Source organism: Lissotriton helveticus, chromosome 7 (assembly GCF_964261635.1).
Source record: "Lissotriton helveticus chromosome 7, aLisHel1.1, whole genome shotgun sequence".
Classification (NCBI taxonomy): domain Eukaryota; kingdom Metazoa; phylum Chordata; class Amphibia; order Caudata; family Salamandridae; genus Lissotriton; species Lissotriton helveticus.
Window position 1 is genome coordinate 1,162,026,182 of NC_136068.1, and position 12,544 is coordinate 1,162,038,725.

General features: G+C 43.5%; 1 protein-coding gene across 1 annotated transcript in view; it reads right to left on the reverse strand.

The window, feature by feature from the left end:
* Positions 1–12,544, reverse strand: part of GNA13 (G protein subunit alpha 13) — a 255,054-nt gene that overhangs the window by 187,582 nt on the left and 54,928 nt on the right. The gene's annotated exons all lie outside the window — the stretch shown is intronic.

A 12,544-nucleotide genomic window follows, 5' to 3' on the forward strand; every position in this document is an offset into this window, starting at 1 on the left:
GCACTGCACGTCCTGCTCCAGTCACCCCGTGCACTGCACGTCCTGCTCCAGTCACCCCGTGCACTGCACGTCCTGCTCCAGTCACACCGTGCACTGCACGTCCTGCTCCAGTCACACCGTGCACTGCACGTCCTGCTCATCTAACGTACATCACAGGGCCCCGCCAGTCAGTCGGTGCTCAATCACGTCATTCGGTGTGCCCTTTCAGTCCTGGGATTTCAACTTTCAACACTGGCATCTTGCTATGTATGGGACATATCTGATGGCAGTCGAGAAGGTGCCGGACAAAGCTGCGGATTCTCCCCACTCCAGACCACTTGACAGTAGATAACTCCACCCCACGAGTTCAGCAGCACCCTCAAAAGATAACAGGGCAGCACAAACAATGCTGGACAGTGTGCAGCCCACAGCACCTGTGCACTCTGCGCCCTCTGCGCCAAGGCGAAGGAATACCTCCTCTTTCACCTACTTCATGCTACCCGCAGCACCGCTTGCCACAAAAATGTCATTTTCAATGTATGCCTACGTTTACCAAGCGCTTTTCTCTGGGTAGGACCAACCACAATGGTTTTCTTGAGTTTCTTTGTCGTAACTTTCCCTGCGGCTGATTACAGGTTTCGGTTTTTGTAATTTCTTTAATGAACAAGCAAACACGCTGTATCCACATTAAAAAGTACACAAGCTACGCCAAACATTCAGCTTTAATAAATATTTTTTTTTAAAAGAAAAAAAAAACAATGGAGCGGGGGTTGGGGGGAGGGGAGCGGAGCGGGGGTTGGTGGGAGGGGAGCATGGCAGAGAGGCGAACATGCGCTGCTGCGCGTGCTGTCCACCGGTGGGAATGGGCGGAGCAAAGGCGGGACATGCGCTCGCCTTTGCCCAATTGCATGCCGTTTAAAAAAACAAAACGAAATCATGCAAAAGCCAATGGAAGACGGGGAAAGCAAACCCACACGCAAAAGTGTGTTGCTAGCTTTCTAAAGCCCATACAAGAGGTCTCGCGCTACGCGAGCAATGCTGCGCACTGCAACACAGGCGCGAGACCTAAAAACATTTAGCCGATCAGTACAGTGCAAATGCAGATGAGGCCGGGGACCGAGATGAACACCTTCACTGCTGGGCACATTCCCCCCCTATGCTGGGGGGAGAGGGGGCGCGCACAGTGCCCCGTGCTCATGACGAGCTCAGCTCGTCATGCAGCACAGTGCTTGTGTGCTCATATGACCACGCCTGCTTTCATAGAATACTTGCACAGCAGGGAAATTAGCCCAGCATGCAAGCGTTTCTAAAGGTCATGACGAGCTCGTCATGAGCACAGGAGCACCGTGGCTCATGACGAGCTGAGCTCGTCATGAGCATCGAAGGAGTTAAGTGAGACTGTGCCGCGTGTCACTGGCTGCTCTCTGCTCTGACTGGAAAGCTGTATCTGTGGAAACATAAATAAATAAAACAAGGGGGTAAGCAACGAGGTGTGAGCCGGGAGGAGGCTGCAAAACACGGGTGGAGAGAGACGGCCTGCAGATGTACTCGTAAGGAATGCATGTTAGGAAATGCAAATAAGAATCACAAGTGGAGAGGCTAAGGGCTAGGTAAGCTTCTAGTGGGAATTCCGTGCTCTTGGCTCTGTCCAAGAAAACACATTAAAGAGATGGGAAGAGGATGTGGTGTAGCAGTCAGATCTGCCCACTTTGGACCCGAGGACCATGGTTTAAGTCTCAGCAACTCACTCAAACTCATTACAATTAATCCGCCCTCACACAAACCACAGAAAACGTGTTGAAATCAAACTACTTGCTGCAGGCTGTAAATTGTTGTTTGTTTTTTTTAACGACGCTCTGAGGAGTTTTTTGCAGCGGTATCTCTTGGTATTTAGCACTGTGTAACAGCTAGGGTGAACTGAGTTAACAATTTGAAACAGGTGGGATTTGGTTCGAAGCAGCACTGCATAATAAAGGTGTTAAGCAGCCTTCCTTTTCACTCACAGCAAGATTCTGCCTCTCTGAAAGCAAATCTGCTAAAAGGGTCGAGTACCTTCTTGGAAGGAGAGGGAACACAGGCCATGGAGAGATGAGGGTGAGAGAGATGTGCAAGCACCAATGATGAGGAAGCAAAGACAACTGAGGAAGCAAGAAAAAGCTGGTTGATGCTGCTCACACAAAGTGCATTTCAAATGGGGACAAAGCTGTAAACTAATTTTCCAAAATTCACATGACGCCAAACCTCCAAGTTGTTTCAAAGTTCTAAATGTCGCCAGCTGTAGCCATTGTAGAAGCCACAACAGAAGTCGTGTCTTGGGGATAGATATTATAAGCGCCTCAAAGTAATTGAAAATAAAATAATCTTTACTGTTAGGCAATTAGTAAGGAGATTTGCAAATCCACTGAAATGAATAGGCATCCTATGATGCAGCCGAATGGAGTGTATTAGGCACATGACATCTTTGCTATGCCTCTGCTTGATTAACTTAAAGCACCCTTCATTTAGACAGCTGAAGAAGGCAAGGCTCAGAGGGGAGAGAATGTGGCACTGCAGCTAGAGCTGCCTATTTTAGAGCTGGGGAACCAGTTTCTTGTCACAGCATCGGCTCAACATCCTATAATAATGAAATTGCTTAATCTTCAAGTGCCTACAAAAACACAAAAAATATGCAAGGAACTGACACCAAATTAAAAAAAAATGCTAAATTTAAATTCTGTAAGCAGCACAGTCACCAAGAAGTATGTAGAAAAGTGGTGTGCTTGCTCGTAATTAAAGTAAAGAATTTTAAGACAATAGAAAGGAGTACTTGAGCCTCAGGACACAGACAAGACATTGGAACAGCAGGAAATGGTATGCTACAACCCGTAGAAACAGACGAAAAATAAGCAGCAAGCACACAATCGAATGAAAGGGAAGAGCGGGTTTTAAATCACTTTTAAGAATACAATAGATTTCACAGGCACAGAGCAACCGCAACCTAAAAACGAATTAAAAGGACTGGACAAAGTTCTACTAGCAAAAATTAAGGAAGCTACAAACCAACCCATACAGCCTCAATACTCGCTGCCAAACACTGTTAAAATGCTCTTCCTTTATCTTTCAAACTTCATTCCTACACAACTAAAAGTGCAGATTCTCACTTCACCTCTGCCTAGCATGTTTGTCACCATTGGTATTTATAGTGCCTATGAATGATAAAGCCACTGACCACTATGCAGAGGATCCTTACTGAGAATCTGAAATCTTTCACAAGCAATAGAAAAGCATGTTTTCGGGAATGCTCACCCGTTTATGCAGAGGATCAATAATGTGAGCATGAAATATGTCATAAGCAGAAGAAAAGTGTTTATTCAGGAATGCTCTCATCTATGTGCTTTGAAGCAAATGTATGTTTCAACTGGTGTATATGTCAATGCATTAAAAAAACACAGCATATTTAACAATAGAGAAATATGCTATAGAGAACTAATCTCTTGAAAAGCCAACCAATGTGAACGCTAGTAGCAAAGTTTCATGGGTTCACTCTCAAGACAGTTTTCAGCCTACTGGACTATGTACAAAAGTGGCCAAACCAGCACAGCATCAACAAGGTCTGCTGAAGATAAGCATGATTCCCTCTGAAGACATGAACCAAGCTGCTGTCAAGGATTCGGATTTCTTTCACCTAGGAAGCATTATGTAAAACGTAATACACTGCTCAAACTAGTCATTGTTTTGTTTAAAGCCTCAGCAACCCAGACTGGTAACGAGATTAAAAGAGAGTAAAACATCTAACTACAATAGAATGGTTCTCACTTAGCAGCCAATAAAGGGCACCTTCAAGGCATGTACACAAATGGGGGGGGGGGGTGCTTTGCATGCCTTATAGCCTACAAGAATAAAAATTGAAAATATATTTTTATTAAGGTTCGAATAAGGTGCAACAGCCACACAATCCAGAGCTTCGGGTCTTTGAGGCAATATCTTTACAGGAAAATTTCTACTCGAGACTAATACAACTTCTTTGGGGGAAGCCAACGTGATTCCAAGATGGATAATATGAAACAGACCCTAAGAGCAGTCTAGGATAGCTGGTTTAATACCAGATAACATATCCTCCATTCATCAATTAGTAGGACAATATCCAGGTCCAAGACATGGAATTGCTAGGGAGGGACAACAACGTGCCACATTCAATTCCTGTTATAAAATATGTTACATTATTTTTCTTCAACATACTTTTGTAGTCAAGAAATTATGTAGAAAACGTTTATAAGCAAAACAAAAAGAAGTCTTAAACACTACTACAGATCACTGCCGTTATGCACTGTATAAAACTTACCAGCCCCTTTTTCATTCAAGATATACTCATAGCCACAGTGTTGGCACTCTCGACATGGATTCCCTTTTCTCACATTAAGCCAAGAATCACTTTAATATATTGGGCTTGCCACAAAGCTTGCCCACATTACCATTAACTTACAATTGAACATCTTGTGCACATTTTACTTGGAGGCAGATAATAACTATCAATATTATTATGCACACGAGCCACAATATCCAGCACTCTCGAACAATGACCATCAAATGTCTGACTTTTCAGAACTGGCCTACATTTTGGTTTACTAGCAGGGAGCTTTAGTTTGCTTCCATTTCAGACAACCTAATATGCCAATTTGAAAAATGGCTAAAGCATTTCCATGCTAAAATTCAGGCAATGGGTATTTTACTAGACCAGCTGTCACTAATTTCCCCAGAGGGACACGTGGTTTTATCAAGTTATGATTTGAAAGGTTAGAGAGAAACAACATTGTCAAATAACATTTATAGTATGATCTACAAATTATGACATCAATACTGGAATACTATAATTCATTATACTAGTGTATCGAAGAGCACATTACAGCACTTTTTAACAGAAGAGACTTAATAGTACTTAAACCAAGAAATCAGATCACAACTGCGATGGCTTTCTAGGGTCACGTTCAAGGGTCGAGCATTAATACATGCCCCAGATTTTGTAGCACAGAAATGGAAGGAAGGTTCCTACTGGGAGGAAGGAAGTTATCACCCTTCTTGGCAGCTGCAGATATTTTGAAACCGGTCTATTCATCTTCTGAGAACATACCAGGTCTCCTCCCATTGAAAAACAATTTGGCAACAATAATTTGATTCACAAAGTGATTAGAGAAGAGATCAGCTGAATGCAAAGGGCCTTAAAATAAACTGCAAAATTTCAAAATGCAGCAGACACAAAAAAAACAGTATACAAATTGAGACATTTCACTGAATAGTTTAGGAATTACATCGTTTAGTGCCACATCGTTGCACTTCCTTTCGTCTCTCCCGTCGTCTCCTACCACATCCTCCCTCTATTTATGTCTCTCCCTCCCTCCTCTCTCAATGTTTTGAGACTTAACTGTTTTGTCTGATGCCCGATGGAGCTACTTGGTTTAGCTATAGGGGAGATGGGCCGTGGATTCCCTCCTTGGTCGTCACCTACCCAGTCGGTCTTTAGGCAAACTTATTTTTGTCTCTCCTTATTGTCTCTTCCCTAGCTCCTATCCTCTCTCCCCTGAATCTCTCCCTTTGCCTGCTACTCTGCCTACCCCCTGTCCTTTGTGCCCTTTGACCAAGCACTCCTTCACCCCTTGTTGGGGAAAGATCCAATATTTATACTCTGGAGTCTCAGCGAACCCGCTGAGGGAGTCCACTGCGCCAATGGAGCCACTCACACTTGAGGTATGGTATGGCACCCCTTGCCAAAGCACTCCCTCTCCCCTTTTTGGGGAAGGATCCAGTATGTAGGCCTTGGAGTCTCAGAGACCCCTCAGAGAGTCCACTGCGTAAAGGGAGCCTCTCGCAATAGAGATAGGGAAGGAATACCACTTCCCCTGGGATCACAGCTTACTGGACTTTGGACGTTGCCTTGACTCGTCTACCGGTTTGTGTCCCCATCACCCTTCCCCTCCTCTCCCCATGCTGTGTCTCTCACCCTCCCCTCCTCTTTCCCGCCTTCATTATCTGTCTACTTCCCCTGCTCTAACCCCCCTCCCCTGAATCTCTCACCTTGCCTGCTTTTCCCCTTACGTATTTGTGCTTGTCTATCTCGACCTTAGAAGTAACGATGTTGCCATGCTCTAAGAACTGTGTAACCTTTGTAACGATGTAACCTGTAACTATGATCTGATGCTCATGTAAAGCGCTCTGATACCTCCAAGTCTAGCCAGCGCTCTATAAAACTGTTAAAATAAATAAATAAATAATTCAAGAAGTCACTATATTGTGAAGCCAAGGAAATGCTGTTAGAACAAACTAAAAGGATAGCAAAAAAAAGGAGGCAACATGAAAAACAGTTAAGATCACCCATCAAATCACCCCAATCAGACTACTGTTCAATATGTATTAAATGTATTGTGGAGACGCATGATAATGTTCATATAAAGTTCCAGGAAAGGTAAAGGGACTTGGCAAATAGGCATCATAAAAAGCCAATATGGTGCATGCGTTTTTAGTCCAGACTAAAAATAGCTACACAAGCCGGCTGCAGTTTAAAATAAAAAGATTTCTATATAAATGACTATGAGAAGAGGAACTACTTGACATTTCAGGGTCCCTCATACACTGCAAAGCAAACATTCCGCAGGACACAGAACAAATAACTCAACAGCATGAACTGTAAGAGAAATACTCGCTCTGAAGTCATATAATTTGTACCAGTGGCTACCCTGTCAAGCTAAAATTACTTGCATAATACTTACCATAAGCCCACTAGAGGACAGCAGCGAATAGTCTCTTTCCTGCAATGCTGTTAACTGAATGGAAGAAGACCAACTGTCTGGCTTTAAAGCAGTTCATGGTACCCAGCCTGCTCAGTAACCAGCTCGATGTTAACCAAGAAATAATATAAGGGAAACAGAAGGGCGTGTGATGTTTACTGTTGCTCAGAATTGGTGTTGACACCTTAGATAAGGGACCCACTGGACAAAGATCCTCAGTTAATGTTTAAAGGGGAATTATTTTTAAGATCAAATAATTCTTGTAGGATTATGTTTTCTCAGAAATTGGATATCAGCAACAGCTGCACTGACCGGAAGGCACGACACCATCAGAACGTATTTACATTTGCGTTTTATTATCCTCAAGTTTATCATGGGTACACAGATAAGACAATTGTCTGGTGATCCTAGAAGATATGTGGAGTACACTGAATCGGAGGATATTGGACCAGAATAATGTTTTATCCATCGGTAGACAAGCACACTTTCCAGCATTTCTGGAGTTGAAAAACGTAACTTTGCCCCTCTGTTCCTTTAGCTCTGCTGTCGACCAAATAGGATTACTGTGATGCTCTTCATGGGGACACTGAAACCCTCTTAAGATACAATACTTTTAGCATATGGCAGCAATGTGTACAGAAAGGACTGAGAAGTGTAGCCATCTTCTAACTCTCATAACACTTCTCTGATGATCCTGTTCACAAATAAAAATCAACTCTGCTTCCATACCGTTGTAGCCCAAGGAGTTGCCTCATTATAGGATTTTCTATCTAGAACACCTGAAGGCTACACACAAAGTTTCCCAATTATTATAAAAACACTTCCAGTAACACATATCCAGATTGTTTTCCCAAACGCTTGTTTACTTAAACCTTCACCAGAAAAGTTACAAATCAAACATTTAGAACTGAAGCACTCCCTTTCCTTACAAAATGCATTGCCTACATAAAACATGTGACTTGACTTTAATTGAAATAGCAAGAGCAAGAAAATATAAAATTACAGCATCATATTCCTGCATTGGAGAATTTTACACCTACACTTTTGCTAATCGATATTTTTTATATAAATCTGTTTTTATTTTCTCAAGAGAACCATGGATAAGGGTGTATATATATATATACACAGCATATGGGCCACAGCCCTATGTAGGGCCGGCCGCGTTGTTTAGGGGAGGCTTGGGAGTATTTGGTGATGAATATCCATGCAAGTATTACACAGCAAGTCGCCTACAACCCATGGAGGGCCGGCCGCGTGTTGCAAAAGGCACAACATTAGTCTGCAATGTGGAGGAGTTTCAAGTAACAGAGTTTCAAGACCCATATTCAACATGAATAATATCATAACAAAGAAAAGGGAAACAAGCATTGGAAATGCAATAGGGCTCGCATTAGGAAAGTTTAACCTATTGGTCTTATAAATTAATTTTTTTTTATTTATGTCTTATTTTTGAAAATAGCTAAATTAATAGCTTTGTCATTTACAATGCCAATAGTTATACCTTTTGCAAATGTGACACCTATCGCATTTGTAATGCAATATGTGTTGCATTTACGTGACTTAGATGTATTGATATTACAAATAACAATGGCTTTTAGGCTTTTAATTTTTTTTAAATAATTAATACTTAACCCCATGCGCGCTACACATTTTCCCGCTGTGCGCTGACTTTTTTAAAATCCCGCGGTTCATGACGAGCTCAGCTCGTCATGAGCGTACGACAGGCGTAACTCATGACAAGCTGAGCTCGTCATGAGCGTCGAAGGGGTTAAATAAAAGTTATTGTAATTTATAATGTCAATAGCTTAAACTTTTGTAAATAACTTTTGTGAATATTATGTTCAGTGCATAATATTGTGACGAAAATCCAATAACAGAAGTGAAATAGTAACATCTTTTTGTGACATTTGTAATAAAGCTTGAAACATTGAGAGAACATATTTGAACCAGCTGTTGTTGAATGGTTGCACAGATTGATGGTGTGGTGGCACGGAGTGATGTTGTGGTGGCGACGAGTGATGCTGTGGCGTTCAGTGATGCTGTGGTAGCGCATAGTGATGTTGAGGTGCCCCTGAGTGATGCTGCTGAGTGATGCTGTTGTGATGCGATAGATAGTGAGGGCGATAGATAGAGGGAGAGCGATAGATAGAGGGAGAGCGATAGATAGAGGGAGGGCGATAGATAGATAGATAGATAGAGTGAGGGCGATAGCTAGACAGATAGATAGAGTGAGGGCGATAGCTAGATAGAGGGAGGGCAATAGATAGATAGAGGGAGGGCAATAGATAGAGTGAGTGCGATATAGACAGATAAGGTGAGGGCGATAGATAGACAGATAGAGTGAGGGCGATAGATAGAGTGGGTGTCACTTTTCTGAACTTCACTTGAACCCCACTAGTGCATGACTGGAACGCAGGAAAGACTCTGTATTTAGCTGGTGGAATAGAAACATGCGTCAGTATGCCTTACAGTGTGGTGACACCACTTCTATCCCACCTGCCCACCCTCTTATCTACTCTTTAAACCTATTGACTCAAGAGAAAGAAAGAAAGAGAGAAAGGGAAAGAAAGAAAGGGAAAGGGAAAGAAAGAGAGAAAGGGAAAGGAAAAAAGAGAGAAGGAAAGGGAAATAAAGATAGAGAAAGAGAAAGAAAGAGAGAAATAAAAAGAAAGACATGGGGAAAGAGAAACTAAGAAAGAGAGAAAGAAAGAGAAAGAAGAGAGAAAGTAAGAAACAAAGAGGGGAAAGAGAAACAAAGAGAGAAAGAGAGGAAGAAAGAAAGAGAAAGAGAAAGAAAGAAGGGAAAGAAAGAGAAAGAGAAAGGGAGAGAAAGAGAAAGAGAGAAAGAAAGAAAGAAAGAAAAAGAAAGAAAAACAGAGCGAAAGGGAAAGAAAGAAAGAAACAAACAAACAAATAGAAAGAAAGAAAAAGAAAGAAAGAAAGGAAGGAAGGAAGGAAGGAAATGTAAGGAAGAAAGACAGAAAGGAAGAAAGAAAGAAAGAAAGAAAGAAAGAAAGACATTGGTGTGGTAGCTAGTATGTGCTGAGTGACCGTGAACTTAGATGTCTGGTAAAACAGACACCCACGTGGGCAGCTGGGCCGACCTGGTTTCTGTACACAGAGCTCAGAGGAACAGCCTCAGCAGACTCCAGGTTTCACTGAGGGCATTTCAAAGTGCCAGACTGCATTTTAACTCGGGCTGACGTCATTTCAATTGAAAGGCAGACATTCGGGGAGGAGCTCGTCTCCTCGCTCTACGAATTACTAATTGACTCTACCAACAAGTCGAAACAAGCAAAAGAAGACCTCAAACACACTTACAGTCACATATCACATCCTAAACAAAAACACAAACACACACGTGGCGCTGCGGCCAGGGCGACTGACTCCGGAATCTGGGGACCACGGTTCGATCCCCGGCTCCGGCGGCAGGTCAGCCCAGCACCATGTGACTCTGGGCAATAGCTCGCTTAATCTTCCCGACGGCCCCCCAGCGCCTAGAGACCCTTACGGGTGATTGTGCGCTTTACAAATGTGGACTTTACTTTACACACCAACGGAGGTCACCACAGATACCTGAAAAGCAAGCATTGGCTGTGCAAACACATATGTTAAAACACATCTAACAACAGGAACTGCATCTGCCATAATGATTTGCGGTATGTAATGCTGATCTGCAGTGTGCCCCCGCACCTCCTACCCTTTTGAAAATTGGACCAATTTGCCCGAAAACAATGACGTTCAAAAGAAAGGCCTGAACTGGGACCCGGAGTGGCAGGGGCCCGGAATAGCTGCTGCCGTGATGCCATTTAAGAAGGAAAGCAGCTCCAGGGTTGCCAGGTTGGGCTATTTCCCACACAGATGGGTGCCATTTTTCCCATTTGTGCGAGAGAAAAAAACACCTCGCAAGGGAGAGATGTTTGGGCTGGGTTGTGCTCTGTGTGCGTGTTGTTTGGTGCCTTATGAATGTCTGATTGTATGGTGCACTCTCTCCTGAGGATAGCCAATTGCTGCTATGCACATTGTGAGTGCCTACCGTAGGCAGGCTGTAGCCCCCCTCTCCCATCCCACGCTCTGAGGCAGTAGCAGGCTAACACGGGCACACACACAGTCATGACAGAAGGAGTTACATTAAGGCGCGATGGCAATCTGTGCGCCTAAATGTTACTACTTGTGTCACTGGGGACAGCATCCTCCGGTGGTGTTCGGTCGCGAGGCTGTCATTCTAATTCAGCTGCCAATGATGGCCCCGTTTGTAGGGAATTGCCCAGCGTGTGCACGTGCTCCAGTGAGCAGGGTGAATGGTGCCAAGACGAGAGTCAAGCCTGGCTGCGACTGGGACTGAAAGAGAAAGTCTCCTCTTCTGCGCTTTCATGTCACACGTCTGGCCTGATGCCCAGCCTGAGAAGAAAGATTACTTATAATGACAAAATAAATCTGTTGGTTAATGTACCCAATGCAGACATCTATGTTTTGTCTAATCAAAGGTTTGACTCATTATAACGTAGCACAGAGGGTTAATGTGCCTGCTGCAAAGCACACTTCTTTTGTTGCTTCAAGTTTTTAAGTTACAGTCCTTGTAATATTACTCCGGAAAGTTCATAAATCACCCAGTGCAGTGAATACAAGATTCCCACAAGGCACGGAAATTCCTCACGGTGCTGTGCGTGTAACCTGACCCACGAGGAGAGGACTGCAACTGCCAGCCTGCACGCCCCTGCAAGCAAAAGGCTGTGGGAGTGACCATTTGGTAACAAGCTACAATAAAACAAGACGGAGGGCATTGCTGTGGGGGGGGGGAGAACGGCGATGAGGGAGAGACACAGCCAAGCGGACGTAAATAATTAAGTGGGTGAGAAATGCGCTGGGAGGGCTGCCTTTGAAGTGGTAATGCAAGGCAGGCAGGCAGGCAGGCGGCTGGTGGCATTGTGCACGTGCTTTTTAGGGCTTGCGCTTGCGCAATGACCTAAAAAGCACATGCACTTCGAGGAATCGCCAGTGGAATCGCCAGTGGTGGTTAAACTCTAGATAGGCCGCAATAGAGCTTCGCCAGCTATGCGCAGAAGCGCATCAGCAGGCGAGCCCTAAAAAAGGAAACAAAGAGCCTGTAAGAGAGGACAGAGGGAAGTTAACAAATAGAGAGTGATGAGGACAGAAAAGCCAAGTAGGAGAAAGAGAGCTAAGATAAGGGGGCAATGACAGAGCGAGAAAAGGGGAAAGAGTTGCATTATGTATGGTTCCAAATAGTGGGGGTCAAGGCAATTGCGAGAGGGAAGTGGGTGGCGGGCTGGGAGGGGGGCACCAATCGATATTATGCTGCTGCTCTCTGAACATTCACTGTCATTCACTCTAGAGCACAACTTTGCACTGTTAAAAATCAGGTTCAGGTGTCTCTTCTGAGGTGGGCCTATGAAACTAAGCTAAAAGCTTTTCTGTTTAATGCTAGCAAAAAAATAAAGATACATACTAAGCTGCATTGCTTTTATTTAATTACCAAGCAAGACTGGCCATCAATGTTATATGGTTTCTAAATAGACTTATCCTGACCTTGGTGGAATTTATTGTATTCAAATACAGCTCAATATACAACGTTTTTTGACTGAGCGAATACTAAAATTTAAACTGCATGTTTGCAGCAAATCTTAATCTTATCCCAATCGGCCTGTGTTATTTCAACATCAACTGCTTTAATGGTTCCCATATAAGCTTTCAGTCGAGGCTGACACTCAGGATTTCCAGTCTAATGAATGTGGGTGCCAAGTAAATTTGGTTTTGATATGGCTTCGGTTACTCTCTGTACCAGCATC